Raw genomic sequence first — 13642 nt, 5'->3', positions numbered from 1 at the left:
GCCCTGATAGACCCAAGGGAGCCCTACAAACTGACATCAGGAACCTGGACCTGTGAGTTTTCTTTCAAAGGGAAAAGGGACAAAGGATGTGCCCAGGGGCCCCTGGGCTGGGACCTGACTGCAAAAAATCTTTATATCGAAGGATGGACCCCAGACCAAAGTTGTCCCCACCTCAAACTTGTGCTGCCCTGATAGATCCAAGAGAGCCCTACAAACTGACATCAGGAACCTGGACTGGTGAGTTTTCTTTCCCAGGGAAAAGGGACAAAGGATGTGCCCAGGGGACCCTGGCCCAGGACCTGACTGCAAAAAATCCTTATATCGAAGGATGGACCCCAGACCAAAGTTGTCCCCACCTCAAACTTGTGCTGCCCTGATAGACCCAAGAGAGCCCTACAAACTGACATCAGGAACCTGGACCTGTGAATTTTCTTTCCCAGGGAAAATGGCCAAAGGATGTGCCCAGGGGCCCCTGGCCCGGGACCTGAATGCAAAAAATCCTTATATCGAAGGATGCACCCCAGACCAAAGTTGTCCCCACCTCAAACTTGTGCTGCCCTGATAGACCCAAGGGAGACCTACAAACTGACATCAGGAACCTGGACCTGTGAGTTTTCTTTCCCAGGGATAAGGGACAAAGGATGTGCCCAGGGGCCCCTGGCCCAGGACCTGACTGCAAAAAATCCTTATATCGAAGGATGGATCGCAGACCAAAGATATCCCCACGTCAAAATAGTGCTGCCCTGATAGACCCAAGGGAGCCCTACAAACTGATATCAGGAACCTGGACTGGTGAGTTTTCTTTCCCAGGGAAAAGGGACAAAGGATGTGCCCAGGGGTCCCTGGCCCTGGGCTGGACACTGACTGAAAAAAATCCTTATATCGAAGGATGGACCCCTGACCAAAGTTGTACCCACCTCAAACTTGTGCTGCCCTGATAGACCCAAGGGAGCCCTACAAACTGACATCAGGAACCTGGACCTGTGAGTTTTCTTTCCCAGGGAAAAGGGACTAAGCATGTGCCCAGGGGCCCCTGGCCCTGACTGCAAAAAATCCTTATATCGAAGGATGGACCCCAGACTAAAGTTGTCGCAACCACAAACTTGTGCTGCCCAGATAGATCCAAGAGAGCCCTACAAACTGACATCAGGAACCTGGACCTGTGAATTTTCTTTCCCAGGGAAAAGGGACAAAGGATGTGCCCAGGGGCCGCTGGCCCTGAGCTGGGCCCTGGCTGCAAAAAATCCTTATATCGAAGGATGGACCCCAGACCAAAGTTGTCCCCACCTCAAACTTGTGCTGCCCTGATAGACCCAAGGGAGCCCTACAAACTGACATCAGGAACCTGGACCTGTGAATTTTCTTTCCCAGGGAAAATGGCCAAAGGATGTGCCCAGGGGCCCCAGGGCTGGGACCTGACTGAGAAAAATCCTTATATCGAAGGATGGACCCCAGACCAAAGTTGTCCCCACCTCAAACTTGTGCTGCCCTGATAGACCCAAGGGAGCCCTACAAACTGACATCAGGAACCTGGACCTGTGAGTTTTCTTTCAAAGGGAAAAGGGACAAAGGATGTGCCCAGGGGTCCCTGGCCCGGGACCCGACTGCAAAAAATCCTTATATCGAAGGATGGACCCCCGACCAAAGTTGTCCCCACCTCAATCTTGTGCTACCCTGATAGACCCAAGGGAGCCTTACAAACTGACATCAGGAACCTGGACCTGTGAGTTTTCTTTCCCAGTGTAAAGGGACAAAGGGCGTGCCCAGGGGACCCTGGCCCAGGACCTGTCTGCAAAAAATCCTTATATCGAAGGATGGACCCCAGACCAAAGTTGTCCCCACCTCAAACTTGTGCTGCCCTGATAGACCCAAGAGAGCCCTACAAACTGATATCAGGAACCTGGACCTGTGAGTTTTCTTTCCCAGGGAAAAGGGACAAAGGATGTGCCCAGGGGTCCCTGGCCCTGGGCTGGGACCTGACTGAAAAAAATCCTTATATTGAAGGATGGACCCCCGACCAAAGTTGTCCCCACCTCAGTCTTGTGCTGCCCCGATAGACCCAAGGGAGCCCTACAAACTGACATCAGGAACCTGGACTGGTGAGTTTTCTTTCCCAGGGAAAAGGGACAAAGGATGTGCCCAGGGGACCCTGGCCCAGGACCTGACTGCAAAAAATCCTTATATCGAAGGATGGACCCCAGACCAAAGTTGTCCCCACCTCAAACTTGTGCTGCCCTGATAGACCCAAGAGAGCCCTACAAACTGACATCAGGAACCTGGACCTGTGAATTTTCTTTCCCAGGGAAAATGGCCAAAGGATGTGCCCAGGGGCCCCTGGCCCGGGACCTGAATGCAAAAAATCCTTATATCGAAGGATGCACCCCAGACCAAAGTTGTCCCCACCTCAAACTTGTGCTGCCCTGATAGACCCAAGGGAGACCTACAAACTGACATCAGGAACCTGGACCTGTGAGTTTTCTTTCCCAGGGATAAGGGACAAAGGATGTGCCCAGGGGCCCCTGGCCCAGGACCTGACTGCAAAAAATCCTTATATCGAAGGATGGATCGCAGACCAAAGATATCCCCACGTCAAAATAGTGCTGCCCTGATAGACCCAAGGGAGCCCTACAAACTGATATCAGGAACCTGGACTGGTGAGTTTTCTTTCCCAGGGAAAAGGGACAAAGGATGTGCCCAGGGGTCCCTGGCCCTGGGCTGGACACTGACTGAAAAAAATCCTTATATCGAAGGATGGACCCCCGACCAAAGTTGTACCCACCTCAAACTTGTGCTGCCCTGATAGACCCAAGGGAGCCCTACAAACTGACATCAGGAACCTGGACCTGTGAGTTTTCTTTCCCAGGGAAAAGGGACTAAGCATGTGCCCAGGGGCCCCTGGCCCTGACTGCAAAAAATCCTTATATCGAAGGATGGACCCCAGACTAAAGTTGTCGCAACCACAAACTTGTGCTGCCCAGATAGATCCAAGAGAGCCCTACAAACTGACATCAGGAACCTGGACCTGTGAATTTTCTTTCCCAGGGAAAAGGGACAAAGGATGTGCCCAGGGGCCGCTGGCCCTGAGCTGGGCCCTGGCTGCAAAAAATCCTTATATCGAAGGATGGACCCCAGACCAAAGTTGTCCCCACCTCAAACTTGTGCTGCCCTGATAGACCCAAGGGAGCCCTACAAACTGACATCAGGAACCTGGACCTGTGAATTTTCTTTCCCAGGGAAAATGGCCAAAGGATGTGCCCAGGGGCCCCAGGGCTGGGACCTGACTGAGAAAAATCCTTATATCGAAGGATGGACCCCAGACCAAAGTTGTCCCCACCTCAAACTTGTGCTGCCCTGATAGACCCAAGGGAGCCCTACAAACTGACATCAGGAACCTGGACCTGTGAGTTTTCTTTCAAAGGGAAAAGGGACAAAGGATGTGCCCAGGGGTCCCTGGCCCGGGACCCGACTGCAAAAAATCCTTATATCGAAGGATGGACCCCCGACCAAAGTTGTCCCCACCTCAATCTTGTGCTACCCTGATAGACCCAAGGGAGCCTTACAAACTGACATCAGGAACCTGGACCTGTGAGTTTTCTTTCCCAGTGTAAAGGGACAAAGGGTGTGCCCAGGGGACCCTGGCCCAGGACCTGTCTGCAAAAAATCCTTATATCGAAGGATGGACCCCAGACCAAAGTTGTCCCCACCTCAAACTTGTGCTGCCCTGATAGACCCAAGAGAGCCCTACAAACTGATATCAGGAACCTGGACCTGTGAGTTTTCTTTCCCAGGGAAAAGGGACAAAGGATGTGCCCAGGGGTCCCTGGCCCTGGGCTGGGACCTGACTGAAAAAAATCCTTATATTGAAGGATGGACCCCCGACCAAAGTTGTCCCCACCTCAGTCTTGTGCTGCCCCGATAGACCCAAGGGAGCCCTACAAACTGACATCAGGAACCTGGACCTGTGAGTTTTCTTTCCCAGGGAAAATGGCCAAAGGATGTGCCCAGGGGCCCCTGGCCCGGGACCTGACTGCAAAAAATCCTTATATCGAAGGATGGACCACAGACCAAAGTTCTCCCCACCTCAAACTTGTGCTGCCCTGATTGACCCAAGGGAGCTATACAAACTGAAATCAGAAACCTGGACCTGTGAGTTTTCTTTCCCAGGGAAAAGGGACAAAGGATGTGCCCAGGGGCCGCTGGGCTGGGACCTGACTGCAAGAAATCCTTATATCGAAGGATGGAGCCCAGACCAAAGTTGTCCCCACCTCAAACTTGTGCTGCCCTGATAGACCCAAGGGAGCCCTACAAACTGACATCAGGAACCTGCACCTGTGAGTTTTCTTTCCCAGGGAAAAGGGCCAAAGGATGTGCCCAGGGGCCCCTGGCCCAGGACCTGACTGCAAAAAATCCTTATATCGAAGGATGGACCCCCGACCAAAGTTGTACCCACCTCAAACTTGTGCTGCCCTGATAGACCCAAGGGAGCCCTACAAACTGACATCAGGAACCTGGACCTGTGAGTTTTCTTTCCCAGGGAAAAGGGACAAAGGATGTGCCCAGGGGCCCCTGGGCTGGGACCTGACTGCAAAAAATCCTTATATCGAAGGATGGAGCCCAGACCAAAGTTGTCCCCACCTCAAACTTGTGCTGCCATGATAGACCCAAGACAGCCCTACAAACTGACTTTAGGAACCTGGACCTGTGAGTTTTCTTTCCCAGGGAAAAGGGACAAAGGATGTGCCCAGGGGCCCCAGGCCTGGGACCTGACTGCAAAAATCCTTGTATCGAAGGATGGAGCCCAGACCAAAGTTGTCCCCACCTCAAACTTGTGCTGCCCTGATAGACCCAAGGGAGCCCTACAAACTGACATCAGGAACCTGGACCTGTGAATGTTCTTTCCCAGGGAAAAGGGACAAAGGATGTGTCCAGGGGCCCCTGGCCCGGGACCTGAATGCAAAAAAATCCTTATATCGAAGGATGGAGCCCAGACCAAAGTTGTCCCCACCTCAAACTTGTGCTGCCCTGATAGACCCAAGGGAGCCCTACAAACTGACATCAGGAACCTGGACCTGTGAGTTTTCTTTCCCAGGGAAAAGGGACAAAGGATGTGCCCAGGGGCCTCAGGCCTGGGACCTGACTGCAAAAAATCCTTATATCGAAGGATGGACCCCAGACCAAAGTTGTCCCCACCTCAAACTTGTGCTGCCCTGATAGACCCAAGGGAGCCCTACAAACTGACATCAGGAACCTGGACCTGTGAGTTTTCTTTCAAAGGGAAAAGGGACAAAGGATGTGCCCAGGGGCCCCTGGGCTGGGACCTGACTGCAAAAAATCTTTATATCGAAGGATGGACCCCAGACCAAAGTTGTCCCCACCTCAAACTTGTGCTGCCCTGATAGATCCAAGAGAGCCCTACAAACTGACATCAGGAACCTGGACTGGTGAGTTTTCTTTCCCAGGGAAAAGGGACAAAGGATGTGCCCAGGGGACCCTGGCCCAGGACCTGACTGCAAAAAATCCTTATATCGAAGGATGGACCCCAGACCAAAGTTGTCCCCACCTCAAACTTGTGCTGCCCTGATAGACCCAAGAGAGCCCTACAAACTGACATCAGGAACCTGGACCTGTGAATTTTCTTTCCCAGGGAAAATGGCCAAAGGATGTGCCCAGGGGCCCCTGGCCCGGGACCTGAATGCAAAAAATCCTTATATCGAAGGATGCACCCCAGACCAAAGTTGTCCCCACCTCAAACTTGTGCTGCCCTGATAGACCCAAGGGAGACCTACAAACTGACATCAGGAACCTGGACCTGTGAGTTTTCTTTCCCAGGGATAAGGGACAAAGGATGTGCCCAGGGGCCCCTGGCCCAGGACCTGACTGCAAAAAATCCTTATATCGAAGGATGGATCGCAGACCAAAGATATCCCCACGTCAAAATAGTGCTGCCCTGATAGACCCAAGGGAGCCCTACAAACTGATATCAGGAACCTGGACTGGTGAGTTTTCTTTCCCAGGGAAAAGGGACAAAGGATGTGCCCAGGGGTCCCTGGCCCTGGGCTGGACACTGACTGAAAAAAATCCTTATATCGAAGGATGGACCCCTGACCAAAGTTGTCCCCACCTCAAACTTGTGCTGCCCTGATAGACCCAAGGGAGCCCTACAAACTGACATCAGGAACCTGGACCTGTGAGTTTTCTTTCCCAGGGAAAAGGGACTAAGCATGTGCCCAGGGGCCCCTGGCCCTGACTGCAAAAAATCCTTATATCGAAGGATGGACCCCAGACTAAAGTTGTCGCAACCACAAACTTGTGCTGCCCAGATAGATCCAAGAGAGCCCTACAAACTGACATCAGGAACCTGGACCTGTGAATTTTCTTTCCCAGGGAAAAGGGACAAAGGATGTGCCCAGGGGCCGCTGGCCCTGAGCTGGGCCCTGGCTGCAAAAAATCCTTATATCGAAGGATGGACCCCAGACCAAAGTTGTCCCCACCTCAAACTTGTGCTGCCCTGATAGACCCAAGGGAGCCCTACAAACTGACATCAGGAACCTGGACCTGTGAATTTTCTTTCCCAGGGAAAATGGCCAAAGGATGTGCCCAGGGGCCCCAGGGCTGGGACCTGACTGAGAAAAATCCTTATATCGAAGGATGGACCCCAGACCAAAGTTGTCCCCACCTCAAACTTGTGCTGCCCTGATAGACCCAAGGGAGCCCTACAAACTGACATCAGGAACCTGGACCTGTGAGTTTTCTTTCAAAGGGAAAAGGGACAAAGGATGTGCCCAGGGGTCCCTGGCCCGGGACCCGACTGCAAAAAATCCTTATATCGAAGGATGGACCCCCGACCAAAGTTGTCCCCACCTCAATCTTGTGCTACCCTGATAGACCCAAGGGAGCCTTACAAACTGACATCAGGAACCTGGACCTGTGAGTTTTCTTTCCCAGTGTAAAGGGACAAAGGGCGTGCCCAGGGGACCCTGGCCCAGGACCTGTCTGCAAAAAATCCTTATATCGAAGGATGGACCCCAGACCAAAGTTGTCCCCACCTCAAACTTGTGCTGCCCTGATAGACCCAAGAGAGCCCTACAAACTGATATCAGGAACCTGGACCTGTGAGTTTTCTTTCCCAGGGAAAAGGGACAAAGGATGTGCCCAGGGGTCCCTGGCCCTGGGCTGGGACCTGACTGAAAAAAATCCTTATATTGAAGGATGGACCCCCGACCAAAGTTGTCCCCACCTCAGTCTTGTGCTGCCCCGATAGACCCAAGGGAGCCCTACAAACTGACATCAGGAACCTGGACTGGTGAGTTTTCTTTCCCAGGGAAAAGGGACAAAGGATGTGCCCAGGGGACCCTGGCCCAGGACCTGACTGCAAAAAATCCTTATATCGAAGGATGGACCCCAGACCAAAGTTGTCCCCACCTCAAACTTGTGCTGCCCTGATAGACCCAAGAGAGCCCTACAAACTGACATCAGGAACCTGGACCTGTGAATTTTCTTTCCCAGGGAAAATGGCCAAAGGATGTGCCCAGGGGCCCCTGGCCCGGGACCTGAATGCAAAAAATCCTTATATCGAAGGATGCACCCCAGACCAAAGTTGTCCCCACCTCAAACTTGTGCTGCCCTGATAGACCCAAGGGAGACCTACAAACTGACATCAGGAACCTGGACCTGTGAGTTTTCTTTCCCAGGGATAAGGGACAAAGGATGTGCCCAGGGGCCCCTGGCCCAGGACCTGACTGCAAAAAATCCTTATATCGAAGGATGGATCGCAGACCAAAGATATCCCCACGTCAAAATAGTGCTGCCCTGATAGACCCAAGGGAGCCCTACAAACTGATATCAGGAACCTGGACTGGTGAGTTTTCTTTCCCAGGGAAAAGGGACAAAGGATGTGCCCAGGGGTCCCTGGCCCTGGGCTGGACACTGACTGAAAAAAATCCTTATATCGAAGGATGGACCCCCGACCAAAGTTGTACCCACCTCAAACTTGTGCTGCCCTGATAGACCCAAGGGAGCCCTACAAACTGACATCAGGAACCTGGACCTGTGAGTTTTCTTTCCCAGGGAAAAGGGACTAAGCATGTGCCCAGGGGCCCCTGGCCCTGACTGCAAAAAATCCTTATATCGAAGGATGGACCCCAGACTAAAGTTGTCGCAACCACAAACTTGTGCTGCCCAGATAGATCCAAGAGAGCCCTACAAACTGACATCAGGAACCTGGACCTGTGAATTTTCTTTCCCAGGGAAAAGGGACAAAGGATGTGCCCAGGGGCCGCTGGCCCTGAGCTGGGCCCTGGCTGCAAAAAATCCTTATATCGAAGGATGGACCCCAGACCAAAGTTGTCCCCACCTCAAACTTGTGCTGCCCTGATAGACCCAAGGGAGCCCTACAAACTGACATCAGGAACCTGGACCTGTGAATTTTCTTTCCCAGGGAAAATGGCCAAAGGATGTGCCCAGGGGCCCCAGGGCTGGGACCTGACTGAGAAAAATCCTTATATCGAAGGATGGACCCCAGACCAAAGTTGTCCCCACCTCAAACTTGTGCTGCCCTGATAGACCCAAGGGAGCCCTACAAACTGACATCAGGAACCTGGACCTGTGAGTTTTCTTTCAAAGGGAAAAGGGACAAAGGATGTGCCCAGGGGTCCCTGGCCCGGGACCCGACTGCAAAAAATCCTTATATCGAAGGATGGACCCCCGACCAAAGTTGTCCCCACCTCAATCTTGTGCTACCCTGATAGACCCAAGGGAGCCTTACAAACTGACATCAGGAACCTGGACCTGTGAGTTTTCTTTCCCAGTGTAAAGGGACAAAGGGTGTGCCCAGGGGACCCTGGCCCAGGACCTGTCTGCAAAAAATCCTTATATCGAAGGATGGACCCCAGACCAAAGTTGTCCCCACCTCAAACTTGTGCTGCCCTGATAGACCCAAGAGAGCCCTACAAACTGATATCAGGAACCTGGACCTGTGAGTTTTCTTTCCCAGGGAAAAGGGACAAAGGATGTGCCCAGGGGTCCCTGGCCCTGGGCTGGGACCTGACTGAAAAAAATCCTTATATTGAAGGATGGACCCCCGACCAAAGTTGTCCCCACCTCAGTCTTGTGCTGCCCCGATAGACCCAAGGGAGCCCTACAAACTGACATCAGGAACCTGGACCTGTGAGTTTTCTTTCCCAGGGAAAATGGCCAAAGGATGTGCCCAGGGGCCCCTGGCCCGGGACCTGACTGCAAAAAATCCTTATATCGAAGGATGGACCACAGACCAAAGTTCTCCCCACCTCAAACTTGTGCTGCCCTGATTGACCCAAGGGAGCTATACAAACTGAAATCAGAAACCTGGACCTGTGAGTTTTCTTTCCCAGGGAAAAGGGACAAAGGATGTGCCCAGGGGCCGCTGGGCTGGGACCTGACTGCAAGAAATCCTTATATCGAAGGATGGAGCCCAGACCAAAGTTGTCCCCACCTCAAACTTGTGCTGCCCTGATAGACCCAAGGGAGACATACAAACTGACATCAGGAACCTGGACCTGTGAGTTTTCTTTCCCAGGGAAAAGGGACAAAGGATGTGCCCAGGGGCCCCTGGGCTGGGACCTGACTGCAAAAAATCCTTATATCGAAGGATGGACCCCAGACCAAAGTTGTCCCCACCTCAAACTTGTGCTGCCCTGATAGACCCAAGGGAGCCCTACAAACTGACATCAGGAACCTGTACCTGTGAATTTTCTTTCCAAGGGAAAATGGCCAAAGGATGTGCCCAGGGGCCCCAGGGCTGGGACCTGACTGAGAAAAATCCTTATATCGAAGGATGGACCCCAGACCAAAGTTGTCCCCACCTCAAACTTGTGCTGCCCTGATAGACCCAAGGGAGCCCTACAAACTGACATCAGGAACCTGGACCTGTGAGTTTTCTTTCCCAGGGAAAAGGGACAAAGGATGTGCCCAGGGGTCCCAGGCCTGGTACCTGACTGCAAAAAATCCTTATATCGAAGGATGGAGCCCAGACCAAAGTTGTCCCCACCTCAAACTTGTGCTGCCCTGATAGACCCAAGGGAGCCCTACAAACTGACATCAGGAACCTGGACCTGTGAGTTTTCTTTCCCAGGGAAAAGGGACAAAGGATGTGCCCAGGGGCCCCTGGCCCGGGACCTGACTGCAAAAATCCTTATATCGAAGGATGGACCCCAGACCAAAGTTGTCCCCACCTCAAACTTGTGCTGCCCTGATAGACCCAAGGGAGCCCTACAAACTGACATCAGGAACCTGGACCTGTGAGTTTTCTTTCCCAGGGAAAAGGGACAAAGGATGTGCCCAGGGGACCCTGGCCCAGGACCTGATTGCAAAAAATCCTTATATCGAAGGATGGACCCCAGACCAAAGTTGTCCCCACCTCAAACTTGTGCTGCCCTGATAGACCCAAGGGAGACCTACAAACTGACATCAGGAACCTGGACCTGTGAGTTTTCTTTCCCAGGGAAAAGGGACAAAGCATGTGCCCAGGGGCCCCTGGGCTGGGACCTGACTGAAAAAAATCCTTATATCGAAGGATGGAGCCCAGACCAAAGTTGTCCCCACCTCAAACTTGTGCTGCCCTGATAGACCCAAGGGAGCCCTACAAACTGACATCAGGAACCTGGACCTGTGAATTTTCTTTCCCAGGGAAAATGGACAAAGGATGTGCCCAGGGGCCCCAGGGCTGGGACCTGACTGAGAAAAATCCTTATATCGAAGGATGGACCCCAGACCAAAGTTGTCCCCACCTCAAACTTGTGCTGCCCTGATAGACCCAAGGGAGCCCTACAAACTGACATCAGGAACCTGGACCTGTGAGTTTTCTTTCCCAGGGAAAAGGGACAAAGGATGTGCCCAGGGGTCCCAGGCCTGGTACCTGACTGCAAAAAATCCTTATATCGAAGGATGGAGCCCAGACCAAAGTTGTCCCCACCTCAAACTTGTGCTGCCCTGATAGACCCAAGGGAGCCCTACAAACTGACATCAGGAACCTGGACCTGTGAGTTTTCTTTCCCAGGGAAAAGGGACAAAGGATGTGCCCAGGGGCCCCTGGGCTGGGACCTGACTGAAAAAAATCCTTATATCGAAGGATGGACCCCAGACCAAAGTTGTCCCCACCTCAAACTTGTGCTGCCCTGATAGACCCAAGGGAGCCCTACAAACTGACATCAGGAACCTGGACCTGTGAGTTTTCTTTCCCAGGGAAAAGGGACAAAGGATGTGCCCAGGGGCCCCAGGCCCTGGGCTGGGACTTCACTGTAAAAAATCCTTATATCGAAGGATGGAGCCCAGACCAAAGTTGTCCCCACCTCAAACTTGTGCTGCACTGATAGACCCAAGGGAGCCCTACAAACTGACATCAGGAACCTGGACCTGTGAATGTTCTTTCCCAGGGAAAAGGGACAAAGGATGTGCCCAGGGGCCCCTGGGCTGGGACCTGACTGCAAAAAATCCTTATATCGAAGGATGGATCACAGACCAAAGTTGTCCCCACCTCAAACTTGTGCTGCCCTGATAGACCCATGGGAGCCCTACAAACTGACATCAGGAACCTGGACCTGTGAGTTTTCTTTCCCAGGGTAAAGGGACAAAGGATGTGCCCAGGGGACCCTGGCCCAGGACCTGACTGCAAAAAATCCTTATATCGAAGGATGGAGCCCAGACCAAAGTTGTCCCCACCTCAAATTTGTACTGCCCTGATAGACCCAAGGGAGCCCTACAAACTGACATCAGGAACCTGGACCTGTGAGTTTTCTTTCCCAGGGAAAAGGGACAAAGGATGTGCCCAGGGGTCCCTGACCCTGGGCTGGGACCTGACTGAAAATAATCCTTATATTGAAGGATGGACCCCCGACCAAAGTTGTCCCCACCTCAACCTTGTGCTGCCCTGATAGACCCAAGGGAGCCCTACAAACTGACATCAGGAACCTGGACCTTTGAATTTTCTTTCCAAGGGAAAAGGGACTAAGCATGTGCCCAGGGGCCCCTGGGCTGGGACCTGACTGCAAAAAATCCTTATATCGAAGGATGGACCCCAGACTAAAGTTGTCGCAACCACAAACTTGTGCTGCACTGATAGAGCCAAGGGAGCCCTACAAACTGACATCAGGAACCTGGACCTGTGAATTTTCTTTCCCAGGGAAAAGGGACAAAGGATGTGCCCAGGGCCTCCAGGGCTGGGACCTGACTGCAAAAAATCCTTATATCGAAGGATGGAGCCCAGACCAAAGTTGTCCCCACCTCAAACTTGTGCTGCCCTGATAGACCCAAGGGAGCCCTACAAACTGACATCAGGAACCTGGACTGGTGAGTTTTTTTTCCCAGGGAAATGGGACAAAGCATGTGCCCAGGGGACCCTGGCCCAGGACCTGATTGCAAAAAATCCTTATATCGAAGGATGGACCACAGACCAAAGTTGTCCCCACCTCAAACTTGTGCTGCCCTGATTGACCCAAGGGAGCTATACAAACTGAAATCAGAAACCTGGACCTGTGAGTTTTCTTTCCCAGGGAAAAGGGACAAAGGATGTGCCCAGGGGCCCCTGGGCTGGGACCTGACTGCAAAAAATCCTTACATCAAATGATGGACCCCAGACCAAAGTTGTCCCCACCTCAAACTTGTGCTGCACTGATAGACCCAAGGGAGCCCTACAAACTGACATCAGGAACCTGGACCTGTGAATTTTCTTTCCCAGGGAAAATGGCCAAAGGATGTGCCCAGGGGCCCCTGGGCTGGGACCTGACTGCAAAAAATCCTTATATCGAAGGATGGAGCCCAGACCAAAGTTGTCCCCACCTCAAACTTGTGCTGCCCTGATAAACCCAAGGGAGCCCTACAAACTGACATCAGGAACCTGGACCTGTGAGTTTTCTTTCCCAGGGAAAAGGGACAAAGGATGTGCCCAGGGGCCGCTGGCCCTGAGCTGGGCCCTGGCTGCAAAAAATCCTTATATCGAAGGATGGAGCCCAGACCAAAGTTGTCCCCACCTCAAACTTGTGCTGCCCTGATAGATCCAAGAGAGCCCTACAAACTGACATCAGGAACCTGGACCTGTGAGTTTTCTTTCCCAGGGAAAAGGGACAAAGGATGTGCCCAGGGGCCCCTGGGCTGGGACATGAGTGCAAAAAATCCTTATATCGAAGGATGGACGCCAGACCAAAGTTGTCCCCACCTCAAACTTGTGCTGCCCTGATAGACCCAAGGGAGACATACAAACTGACATCAGGAACCTGGACCTGTGAGTTTTCTTTCCCAGGGAAAAGGGACAAAGGATGTGCCCAGGGGCCCCTGGGCTGGGACCTGACTTCAAAAAATCCTTATATCGAAGGATGGACCCCAGACCAAAGTTGTCCCCACCTCAAACTTGTGCTGCCCTGATAGACCCATGGGAGCCCTACAAACTGACATCAGGAACCTGGACCTGTGAGTTTTCTTTCCCAGGGAAAAGGGACAAAGGATGTGCCCAGGGGACCCTGGCCCAGGACCTGATTGCAAAAAATCCTTATATCGAAGGATGGACCCCAGACCAAAGTTGTCCCCACCTCAAACTTGTGCTGCCCTGATAGACCCAAGGGAGACCTACAAACTGACATCAGGAACCTGGACTGGTGAGTTTTCTTTCCCAGGG

The sequence above is a fragment of the Lonchura striata genome, chromosome 7 (assembly GCF_046129695.1).
Source record: "Lonchura striata isolate bLonStr1 chromosome 7, bLonStr1.mat, whole genome shotgun sequence".
Taxonomy (NCBI): Eukaryota; Metazoa; Chordata; class Aves; order Passeriformes; family Estrildidae; genus Lonchura; species Lonchura striata.
Note: the sequence above shows the minus strand (reverse complement) of the source record.